This window comes from Mytilus californianus, unplaced genomic scaffold, assembly GCF_021869535.1.
Source record: "Mytilus californianus isolate M0D057914Y unplaced genomic scaffold, xbMytCali1.0.p SCAF_69, whole genome shotgun sequence".
Taxonomy (NCBI): Eukaryota; Metazoa; Mollusca; class Bivalvia; order Mytilida; family Mytilidae; genus Mytilus; species Mytilus californianus.
Genome location: NW_026262722.1, coordinates 69,924 through 83,894, shown reverse-complemented (window position 1 = coordinate 83,894; position 13,971 = coordinate 69,924).

Genomic DNA, 13,971 nt, shown 5'->3' with positions numbered 1-13,971 from the left:
TGTTGAAGGCCGTACCTTGACCTATAATGGTTTACTTTTATAAATTGTAACTTTGATGGAGAGTTGTCTCATTGGCAGTCATACCACATCTTCCTATATCTATTTATATGTGTTCATGTGTATTGATCTTTAGTAATGTTTTTTTTTTTTTTTTTTTTTTTTTTTTTTTTTTTTTTTTTTTAGTAATGTTAATGAATTCAAATACCTTATATCTTTTTCACTTCTGAAACTTCAAGCAATTTGATGGGACAAGAAGTTGTTAGTATGTGCTCATGAATATAAATCAAGTTATTAGTGAGGGATTATCCTATTGTTTAGGCCTACTTACTGATCAAAACAGAGAATTTCTATAAATGAGTTGCAACTGCTCCGAAGCAAATTTATCAGCTTGAAAGGATTTATGACTGACCATTTCTAAAAGTTAAATGTCGAAATAAAAAACCCAAAAAAGTAAACCAAGTTGCAGTAAAATTGGTGAGTATTCATAAATTCAAAATTACAAAAATAAATAATATCAAAGCAATGCAAAAAAGAAGATTTTTTTTTTCAGATCTAATACTCTTAATCTTAAGCTTATTTGTTTATCAAAACTCAGACCACTTTATTCAAATATTCAGAAAAAAACCCAGGTAATTAAAAAACTTTCGAATTTCTAATAAATTGCATCTTTTTAACATTACATTTTAGTTAATTACGTAGTATCTTTATTAAAGAGTTGGAATCAACTATTGGCTGTGGAAAAATATACAGTTGTAACTAATTTTTTGAATTTATTGATTTGAACTGTAAATAAACAAAATCAATTACTCACTAAAATATTACATGATTTACATTTATACTTACAATTAAGAAGTTTATACAATTCCTATACAATTCTTACCATTTCATCGTACAAAAATACTGTTGTGTCATTATATGTCTAAAACACAATTTATTAAAGTTCTCCAAATTATAAGAAAGTCCTTACATGCATCATTGAGACTAATCCATAAATGAAATGTCTTAAAGAAAGTCATGCATGTAAACATTGCACAAACTATGAATGGACCAATCAGGAGATCATTTGAGCCTTAAACACTTTTACAATATTCTAAGTTTGTAAGAGAATGATAACATATACTTAATAAATCATATTATATAATCATACACCGTGATTAAGAACTGCAGACATTTCTTTGATTGGTTAATTGATCGATTGTTATTTGCGTAACGTCCAGTGGAAAATATTTCATGCATGTTTAGGATGGGAAAAAATTAACAATCAATTCAATAGCCATGTTCTGCAATAAGGGTCGATCGTCATGGAGGGTCGGACATTTGGAATGCTATTGAAAATGGGGGTATTTTTGATAGGGTGAGAAAATAAGCCACCTTCAGACCTTTCAAAGAGTTGCTGCAAGGGTTATTAAGGTGCGAAGAGCGCAATAATATCTGAATTGTTGCAAAATATATCGGTCATTCTACATCAATATGTTTTAAAAGCTAGGCTTTTGTATAATATGAATTTATATAAAAACAATTCTGGAATCTAACATACATGACATATACATTATTTTTCAACATTTTGCTATTTTCCCTTTCCGTTTATGACTTTTTCTTTGTGGAAATTGGCATTATCTGGACGCTGCAAATTCGAACTTTAAAAAAAAATGTCAGTAACTGTATGCTCATAACAGAAAATTCATACCAAGAAAGATTTATAAATATGGCATACGGAATAAAGCAAGTTCATTTTGTATATTTTAAAAATATAGCTCTTTGCCCTATATTACATGAAAATAAACGCAAAATGATTATTTCGTATTGATACTTATGAGACTAGTTTATCTATCTAATAAAGAATGCGACGATCATAAGTATTTTAAATTTTTAATCTAAACACTGCATGCTACATGTAAGAAAGTGGACGCTTACTAATTTTAAAAACATTGTGTTTCAACACCATTGATGAAAAAATCGCAGATTAAGACGTAAAACGTTGTTGACATAAAGATCTTGTCATTTGTAACTTTGAATAGACATTGATAAGTTGGAACTCATAGTGGATGATGCAGTATAAGTGAACTGCCTCGGTGGTCTCGTGGTAACATTTTTTGCATCGAGTGCGAGGGGTTCTTGAATTCAAAACCCGACCGGGTCACACAAAAGGCTTGAACATTGATATTTGCTGCTTCTCCTCTAAGCACGCGTCATTTAGGAGTAAGAGCAAAGACTGGTCGCCTCGGAGTCAAAATAACATATCCGGGTAGGAAGACATGTCTAACTGCGGCTTGTTATCTTTTGAACTAGCACGTTGAAAATCAGGATTAGCGGTTGGGTCTAGTACAAAACAGGGTTTATATTTATATCATATTATTATATTATCGTCTTTAATATGAATTAAATTCCCCACTGGACGTTAAACAGCCATCCATCCGGCCATCACAATAAGCGTATTTCGTTTGATATATTTCTTATTATCGTCGTTTAATCAAAACCAAACAGACCTTCATGAATCTGTAATATTTATATCCCCTTGTCTATATTGTAACAGCATATGAACATGACAATTAAAAAAAATATTGTTGCCTGGAAAAAGCTTTCATGTTTTGAAAAAAATCTATTTCTTCAAACACGCATTGCGTTTTCAACCAAAATAAGTAACATGTACAATTTTTGCTAAACTTTCAATGTCAATATGTAAAAACCTTGTAAATACAATGTAGTACCATTCTATAATGTCATATACATTTTTTACATGTCTGTTTTCTGTGACCTATTGAGGAAATAATATTGAAATATACGGAAACATAGTTGTTTGCTAAAAGCTTTTACAATTCGTTAGTCTATAAGGCAGTTATACAATAGTTTGAGTTTTATGTACATTTTAGAAATTACAAGGATGGCAATGATGCAACATTTCCAATCGTCTGTTTTAGTTGGCTTGCTCATAAGTAAGTGGTTTTTATCGGACATGGTCAATTTTAATATGATGTTTATATTTATTCACTAAGCATTAATTATAATGTTGTATATTGTAATCTCCCTTAAAAAAGACAAAACGGCATAAACATGATGACATTTTATCTTGATTTTCAATATTAATGTAATATTCGTTGTAAGAATCTAATTGATGTTAAATTTTCAGAACAAATGGAAAATGAATTGAAATATAGTATCGCGGTTTTTGTCTCGCCTGCGACGAAAGTATAATAATCCTGAAGCGGCTGCGTAAACTATTTGTTTAAAGCTAATATTTCAGAAGGTAGAAGACCTGGATGTTTCATACCTTGTATACAGAAACCTTATGTTATTTTCTTGATATCCTTTATATTTAGTATTTAATCTAACTTTAATTAGTAAATCGATAGTTAATTAAAAGTTGAATAGCCATCATCACGAAAAATGTCATATATCGACAAAAAGCGTTTAATGTTACACGTTTTCAGCAGTTAACTAGTTTTTTGTTTACAGATTTGACACTGAAAAAAGGGTTAACTACATTACAATGCAATATATGTATAAACGTGTCCCGTGTAAGGCAGTATCATGTTTAACCCACTGTTTAACTTGTAAAAGAGAGGCAAAAGATACCAGAGGTACATTCAAACTCATAAGTCGAAAATAAAGTGACAACGCCATGGCTAAAATAGAAAAAGACAAACAGACAAACAATATTACACAAAATACAACATAGAAAACTAAAGACTGAGCAACACGAACCCAACCAAAAACTGGAGGTGATCTCAGGTGCTCCGGAAGGGTAAGCATATCCTGGGGTCCGTAAAACTTACGAAGGGATGGTTTCACCTACACCACTTGGAACTCTTGGTTTAATAGCTTCCTTGTGAGCATCAACCCCTATCAAGGAAATCATGATAGGAAATACAAGCCATGGAAGATCGTATCAACTGGGAGATATATACTACTGCGTATGCAGGTGCTGCTGGAATTTTGCTACATAGAAATCGAAAGTTCACAATTGGTAAGCTAAAATCATCTCTTTTGTCGTTAAGTTTTGTTTTCAACAAACCCTCATTGTCAATTTTTAGATGTAAGTCAAGATATGAGGCAGACTTAACGGTATCTGTTGTATACTTTATCTCAAGTTCGATGGGATAGATGCGTTCAACATAGTCACAAAATTTATAATGTAAATGACAGAATTTGCGTGAATTGAATACTAGGCACAGCAATAATATCTTAGAATGATGAAACCTTCATAAATACTAATAAATCAGATGAATAATTGCTCATTGTCCTTCTATAAGATGGACTAAGTCGTTGAGGATGAACAGTACAGCGTATCCCTTACTCACTAAGCTAAAGACAATGGGTTTTCTGAAAGGGCACACAAATTGTCTATATCATTGTGAGTATGCTTAGTTTCTTTTGTTACCTATTCTGACTTTGGACTCGAACTTCTTTTGAACTAAGTCTTACTGTGCGTATTGCTGTGTATTTGTTTATTCTACATTGGCTAGAGGTATAGGGGAGGGTTGAGATCTCACAAAACATGTTTAACCCCGCCGCATTTTTGCGCCTGTCTCAAGTCAGGAGCTGCTGGCCTTTGTAAGTCTTGCATGTGATTTTTTATTTTTTTTATTTTTTTTTTTTTTATTTTAGTTCATTTATAAGTTTTGGAGTTTAGTGTGACGTCCATTTTCACTGAACTAGTACCAATTTAGTTTAGGTACCAGCTGAAGCCCGCCTGTAGGTGCGGGATTTTCTCGCTGTGTTGTTGGCTTTTGGCTGTTTTCTGCTTTTTGGTAGGGTTGTTGTCTCTTTGACACTTTCCATATTTCCATTCTCAATTTCATTTTTAAATTTTCAACTCCTACGAAATTATGTTATGTGATAAGAAAGTTGTTTTCACTGTTATCAAGAACCAAATATACACTTGTTTAAATGGTTGATTCCCATTTCGGGTTTATCAATTTGGCTACGGTTTTGTATGTTCTTTTTTAACTTTGATTGACTCCTTTGGTATCGTCTCCTTCCTTTTGATATAATGAATGCGTGGCAATGTTATAATTATAAAAAAAAAGTATCTTATTCATCTGATTGAAAACAGGGAGGACCATGGGGTTAATATTTCATCCATTGTTTTATTTAGAATTTTGACTAATCCTGTTTTTATCCAAACGTAGGTGCGACATTTTCTATAAAACTGATACTTCAAGCACCAAAATATACAAGAAGAAATGATATTATCTCTATAAATTGTTCAACTGATACTCCGTCTGTTGGATAAGAAGCTGAGATAATAATCAATTCAAAAACCTACACCAACATGAGAACTCATAAGAACAAATGTTTTTCTGCAGTCCAAGGATTTGAGTGTGCAGAAGATGTTTGCCAATGTTCAAAAAAGGGGATATTGGTTTTCACACAAATACAATGTGAATGTCGATATTGTAGAAAACTATATTTTAAAAATAACTTGTGTAATGACATATGGAGCTGATGGTGGTAACAAAGTTTTCGAGAGCATTTCTATCAAAATAATAGGTATGTACTTGTAATCAGAGATAGCAAAGCTTACAGATACATGAACGATTAACGAGGATCTAGATGGGGGACCTTCATTTCTGTATTCTTTATTTTTTTTAGACCTTTATACTCTTTGCTCAGTATGCTCTATTCTTTATATTTTAACACCTCATTATTCTCTATTATTTATTTTTTTTGTTCATTTTTCTCTATTCTTTATATTTTTTCCCTATTATTCTCTATTCTCTTAACCCCAATCCTCACCCTCATTAACACAATGGGTACCACATAATTAAACGGCATTAAGGAGTGAGAGCAAAGACTGGTCGGCTCGGAGTCAGAATAATGTGTTCGGGTAGGTGACGTGTTTTCTTGCAAACTGTTACCTTGTGAACTAGCACGTTAAAAATCCGGCTCAGTGTGTCGGTCTAGTACAAAGCAGGGTTCATATTCATATTACTTTAACATGTTCTCGTCCTGAATATACATATTAATTTGCTGCTGCACTTTAAACAGCCACCCATCATCATTCTTTACTGATAGTGATCTTCAGGATTCGACAAATCAAAACGACTGCATTAGCACAAGAGTTGAATAAATAACAAAAAAAAAAAAAAAAAAAAAAATCACCTCCAAAAAAAGAGGAGAATAAATAGCCTTGAAGAGCAGATGTACACATGAACATGTAAATCGTTTACATCGGGAAAATTTATCCATAAAAAAATCATGACGACTAAATTTGCGCATATCTCGATATTATAAATTATAATGCACATTAAATTCTGAGTTTTTAATCAAATTATAATAACAAAATGCTTTCTTTTAAACATTACATCTACATTTTGATCCTTTAGATTTTTTAGATCCTACATTGAAAGTTGGTTCATCCCTAGTGGCTGGAACAGTTGCACGTGTTACCTGTCAGGTTTTGACAAACCTTAAAGACGTCACTTTGCTGTGGAACTGTGGAAACAATTGCCATGAAGACACAACAAGAACTTCTCACTCATATATATCAGTGTTAACTTTTAAAGTAAAACCGTTTCATCAAAATACTAATTGCACGTGTACTGGTAGGTTTGAAGAATTTCAAGTTTCAACGACTATACAACTGGATGTAGACAGTAAGCATATCAAAATCATTATTCACATAACTAAATGCGATTTTTTTTCGGGTCTTTACATAATCAAAATAGCCACTTATATACCTCAATTAACCTACACAGTGACAATTTCATATATAATTTTATGTAGAGGCAGTTTTTTAAAATCAATAAGTTAAATGAATTAGAATGTCACTTCTATGTATTTTACACCCTTTTGCCGTTATCAACTTGTTATTTTGTATCAACATAATAATATCTTTTAATGTGGAGGGGTCATATTTTGCAAGTCTTTACATGACTGTCTGAAACGGATGATGTGTTGTCCTTGCGTACTCAAATTGTTGCTAGAAAAACCTTTTTTGTTTAAACATTACGTTTTAGTTACCAGACAACCATACAACAGGAATCATACTGTAACATATTCGTTCTGTTCTTGTTAACCTAAACCATTAGCATCGTTTGTTTTGTAAATTATTTCCCACTATTACCTTCAAACTAGATTATTCGCATGAAAGACGGTACACCAATAAGAACATATATGTTAACAAATTTCATATCACTGTTCATGCATGACAATAAATGATATAATCCGTAAGTTTCAGTAAGTTTTCAATTAGACTGACACGAATTGTACATACTATGTTTATTATGAATTAAAGCGATTTTACTTATTATAATCTTGAAGGCAAAATTAGGTGGTACATTTACCTGTTAAGGTCTTTGAACTTCCTACACTGGTGCAATGAAGAAAAACACATTTTTAACTTATCACAATTGTCTCCTTTTTGTATCAGATAAGCCGATATTAAATTCAACAAAGAACGCAAGTTGTAATATGTCATCATCTGTACAACTGTCATGTACACTGTATAGTGAAATGTCTTCATTTGGGTTTAATTCCTGGACACATCTATTCAATGGTATAGCAGTATGTGTTCTACACGGAGTAACATATGGTAATATGTCGATGTTAAACATCTCCTTATGCTCCTACCAGGATGCTGGAATATACCTTTGCAGTGCATGGAACAAATTTAATGACCAAGTATACCATTCAAACAGTAGTACAGCACTTACATTCAATGGTATGAACTTTCTTAATAAAAAAGATAATAATTAATATTTAAAGAAAGGATATTTAGCTTTGCATCAATATCATGATAACAAATTACAAAAAATAGAAAAAAAAATCAACATGCATTTGTAGTTTTAATAGATATAAGAAGATGTGGTATGGGTGCCAATGAGACAACTATCCATCCAAGTCACAATTTGTAAAAGTAAACCATTATAGGTCAAAGTACGGCCTTCAACAAGGTAATTAACATTTTGGACTAATGTGACACAAATTTGTCGAATGTTTTGTGAACAAGAATGTAAATGTATTAGGTACAGATCCTATGTGGCATATGTCTCACAGCATTTAATTATAAGTGCTCTTATACAATGCCTATCGCACTTGACTTATCTTAAATGATTTTGTAAAACAATTGAATAATTTTCTAAAACTTTAAGTTATTTATGTTGCACGAGTATAAGAATACGTTTACTTTATCAAACTGACTTGTACCTATGGTAACTTCCATATCAATGGTCATTCTTTGCCTTCGTCTGGTCAGTTAAAGTTAAATAAGATTATTATTATTAACACTACTATTCCCCTCGTAATGTCTCAGATTTTGTAAAACCAATGAATAACTTGCAATCGTTATTTCGTTTTGTTTTTATTTTTAAAGGTCCACCAATAATTTTGTCAGCGATGACAGTTAGAGAAAATGTCGTTACAATAACAGTCAATTTCTATTCCACCAGTGATATTCAAAGACCGGTTTGGTTTTCATTGTCAGAACCGATATTTGATACAACGGGGTTCAATGCAACACTCGAAAATACAACTCTATTATTACCAGTGCACAACCAATCAATAACTTGTAATGGTTACGTTGCGAATTTGTCTATGGGAATCTATAGAAATATGAAATATACTGTACTTCTAAAAAATGAATTTGGAGATACAAGAAAAACCTTCGAAATGCATTCAGGTAAGTTATGCATTTATGTACATTGTGAACTCCATAATCACCATATTCTTAAAACCAGTTCAGATGTATTTTACATTAAAGACAAGAAAATTAAAATATTCTATATAACAATACGTAAAAGAAAAACCTCAGTTAAGGTGATATGGGTGTCTTCCGCCAACGTGGATTGTTAAATAGCAGAACACAATAGGTCTGGATTATTAATTAGGTCAGCAAATGTCGATACAAGAATGCGATCTAATAATACAAATTTTCATTTAAATGAACAAATGTATGTGATCTTGAGTTATAATCACTCATATTGTTACAAAAGAAGAATATTTTTGCTGGATTTCAATTTTTCTAAACTTTGTAATGGAGGAGAGGAAATTCAGAAAAGTATAGTTTATGAAGGAATCTCAAGGAAATATTTCTATATTTTGTTATAGCAAGCAAAATCGTACGGACACCCCATTTTTCTTTTGATATTCTGAAAGCATTTTATTAGATAAAATATAACAGCATTTTTTTGCTGCTCTTTGGTCGGGTTGTTGTCTCGTTGACACATTCCCCATTTCCATTTTTTATTTTATACGATAATTTTAGGCGAGGATGACAGAAGTTTTGTGTTGAACGATTCTTGTAACCAATTAAATCCGCTAAATCTAGACAAGAATCAGAATATACGATTCATATGAGTTCTTCAGGAAGTGAGAACAGGTGCATACACATAGCAAGTGTCTGCTACTGTGGCTTGATCACCCGCTATGAGAATCCGTGAGTGAGTAAGGGTGTTGTTATCTGTTTCATTTTTTAGGTGACAAATTGAAAATAGATTTTTATTTCAAGTGAATCATTAAACCCTTTTAACTTATGGGCTACTTGTTAACAATCCTATTAACCTTAAGCAGACAAAAACCTTTAGTCTGAGACAAATTGACAAAAACCCGGAAAATGTTAACCAATCTTGCCTATACTTTTGGTCCTTTTCGGCTCTATCAGATATCCATAGTTTAAATACACATTCGAATTTTTATATTTTAAGCTTGGCACCACTGAAGCTATCAGCTATCCATAGTTTAGATAGACGTTCGAATTTTTATATTTTGGTCTGGGCACCACTGAAAAGACATTTATTATCGCAATGCGTATATGTGACATTAAGTTTGGTACCTTTGATTTTATAACAACGGACAAATGATAACTCCGAAAGACACTTCACATGTAACAAGTCTGTGGAACATGAAACTCAAGAACGAGTATGTTTAAATATTTGCAGATCTGATTGTAGCATTTGACTTCCGATTTTGGATTTTTGGATTGTCGATCTTCGGAGTATTTTTAGTGGCAACGACAATGACTATTGCAATTCTTAGAGGAAAACAGTATCAAAGTGAGTATAGCATGGTGACGAAATTTTACTTATATGTTTATTCCAAACGATTTATGTAGATGTTTATATTTTGGCATTGACCATGATCATGCTTTTTCAAACTGCTTATGAAGGCTTGACGGTGAATTCGTCGGAGGTTTTATCACTAGTAAATGAATTTTAGTCATAAATAGCCACTTTGATCTGAAGATACCATGAACAAACTTTTAAAGAGTTTGAGTTATTATTTCAAATAGTTTCTTAAGTGTAAATTAAAGCCGAACAAGACTTATTTGATAATAATCTATTATTTGGTCTTTATAAACCTGTTGTTTTATGTAAATAGCCGTTTCAGTTCCAACTAAATTTTTTTTGTGATTGATTATTGAACTGAAATTTGGCTGCGAGAAGTCTTATATCGGCACTTTGTGTCTTTTATCTTGTTGTAACTTGTTCTTGTTCGAAATACTAATTTCAGGAGGTAATAAAAAAATTAAAAGATGTGGTATTATTGCCAATAAGACAACTCTCTACATGAGACCACGTAGAATGAATAATAAGCCTTTTCCGAAATATTTTTATCAGTATTTCACATAGTGATGTATTCCTGTTTTAGGTTCTTGTACAAGGTTTTTGGTTCTTATAGACTTTCCCCCGATATATTGTTTTGAGCATGAAGAGATTACCCTCCTGGGGTAATAAAACCTATCTAAACATAGCATAAAGATCGGTTTTGCCTGATGAAGTTGGAACCTAAATGTCTAAATAATTTCCTAATTTATCAATGGGAAATTTTAAATTATAATGCTTTAGAGCATGCCAGTACCGTAGCAATGAATACTGATCTGCTGATACCCACATAGAGTAACAGTCCACCAGCACTTTTATCGACCAAGTGGTAGTTAATTAGATACAACCATATAGAATTCTTAAATTTGGAGATCTCTAAAGGACTTCCCTTCATCAGGAACGCTCACAACCTCACATTTGAAAGCTAAGATAGTTTTGAGCAACTTTTTGCCTTTGCTAGGAACGCTTTAACCTAAACAATTGAAAGCCCTGAATGTGTATATACGTAAAAACGTTAGGACATAAAAGACCAAAATTTTGTACTAGTAAATATATAAGCAAATTTACAATTAGGTCAAAATATAATACAGACAAATATTGGAATGAAAAATAAGTAATACAGTCGTCATCCATCGCATGATTCAATGCATCAACATTAAAGTGTAGATATGCATATAGGTATTAAAATGACTGTTTTGTATTGATTTGTTTTAAACAAAAATTAAGGAGTAAGCAGATAATTTTGCAAGTATCAATACTAACCTAATGGCATTCTCTTTGTCTATGTACAAGTTCTAGATGAACGGACTAACAGTCTATTTAAAGACAAATTGGTCAGTTGATAGTTTTCACAATTACACGATGGTATAGCCAAATTAAATTGATAAACCATAAGCGCATTTTGAACAGAAATGTACATCATTAGTGGTCCCTTTGCTTGAAATATATTTCTGCATAATTATGAGTGAATATGGTATCTAGTTAAACTTATATGGTTAATTGCTAAACACACTTCGTACTTCCTGTTTTATGTTTATGTGTGATACATATATCGCTTGGTTTAACATTAACCCGTGCTTACAATGTGCATGATTTTGACAAAATCATAATCAATTTCAACTAGAACTGTAAAATATGCCAAAGTCCAAACGTTTTTGTTTTTATGTCAACATAATTATTTAAATGTACATGTATGTTTTTTTTCTTAGCACAGTTGTTACATCTATTCCTTTTTCCTGTTAATTTTTCTTTCCTATAACAGGTGTTGTTCATATCATTGGTCCACTTGAACGATCACCAACTATTCCAATGCAAGTATTTTGATCTATTAGCATCATGCACAGTCATTGAATTTAATGTAGGACAGTTTGAAAGATTGTTGACATAGGCATAAAGTTTCTAAATTCGCAAATTGCAATTTGAATTTTTAAGTTTGAAATTCGGTATTCGGAATAAGATACCTTAATCTAAGTTAGAAGAGTCAACATTCAAAACTTAAAAGACAGCTGTTATAATGGGAGCCTGGTATTTTCCGTTTTATGTTTTTGATAACTGACGGAGTATTACTGAAAGAAAGAACCGAACGCAAATAAACTGACAACGCCATGGAAAAAAAAGAAGGAGACAACACAAAAGACAAACAGCAGTATACGAAACACAACAAAGAAAGCTAAAGACTGAGCAATACGAACCCCAACAAAAACCGGGGTGATCTCAGGTGCTTCGGAAGGGTTAGCAGATCCTGCTCCACATGTGGAACCTGTCATGTTGTTCATGAAATTATTGTATTACAAATTATTCTTCCAATCCTAGAGCGGTACTTATGTATTACACCAAAAGAAAAAAATGAAAGCTTTGATAATATGAAATTAAAATATAACTGCAAATATCAATAAAACTACTACTTTAATGATACAAATGGAAACACAGTTAAAACATAAAAGATTGTCGGCATTAAATTGCATATTATTTATTCGAGATTTAAAAAAAATGAGATGAGGCATGATAAACAAGTATACAACTAACAATTGAGACCAAATGACGTAGATGTTAGCAACTATAGACCAAGATACAAACTTTAACAATGAGCATAACCCAAACCGCATTAAAGTCCTCGACATTACAAAACGGAAAAGAAATCAAACGAAAAAAACAATGTCTTGATTTTTGAACTAAACAACAAAACGAAAAACAAATGTGATTTACAGCAAAACAAAAAGACAACTACTGAAATACGGGATCCTGACTTGGAACAGGCACATGTAATATGTGATGGGGTTAAAAAGTTTGCGATTGCCGAACCCTCATATCAATAGTTGCATCTTAAAATTGTTGTAAGAAATGATAAAGTCTGAAATATGAATATTAATATAACACAAACTGATTGCATTCTGAATCCATTATATAATTCTATGAACAAGTATCTTTCATTGCATTATATCAATACTTTTAGTTATCATTCAGCTCCAGAATCACAGGATGACGACCATGTATATATACGAACGAATCACCAATATCTAGAGCTAATGGAAATTCCACAGGAACGTCATTATTCTGATATAAAGGAAGAAGAGGATGAACTTCAACTGAGTCGGAATGATGATGGGGATGATTATGAAGAAATTGATTGACAAAAATAACTACATCTGTAGCATGTATAATAGTTGACCTTTGTAATCGCAGTTATTATGAATATTATAATATATTTAATTTATAAACATTACCTGTTTTTTTTCTTTTTTTAAATAAATTATCAAATTACAACTTATCTGAGTATTATTACTTTTATTACATTTTCTAAATGCAAGGTAATTTTAGGTATTTCCAATAAGACTGAACTAGGTTCATGCATTTGATATCATTGCTGTCGCGTGAGCGACTAAAATTATCATTTTAAGCCAATCGAAATATTATATTTTTGACAGGGTTTCAAAAAGAAGAGGATTTGATATTTGAACAGCATAATCACCAAACTTAATTCGTAATTCATATAGCATTGCTAAATTCATCCATTTGAGTCGACTGTTGATTTTTGGTGTGGTCCTTTGTACTATCCAATAGTTTTGTTAATTTCTTTCGAGATATATTAAAGGAAAATGGTAGATATACTGATATGTTTTTGACCCGGATTTGTTTCAGTTAAATCGATTTATGACTATTGAACAGCGATACACTACTATTGCCTTTATTTGTGGATTAGTTGACATGTCCAAAAACAAATTTTACTGCACCGGGTTCGCTTTCGACAATTATTGTCAAATCAGTGATGACCGAGACCAAAACATTTGAAAATGCAAAACTTATTCAAAATTTGGTGATACCAAAATAGAAAAAAACATAGCCAAAGCCGGGCAAGGAATCAGAGCTTTGCATAAAGGAGATATAATTAAATTTAAAATAGTTTCCAAATTGTTGTAACTACAAATTTCAA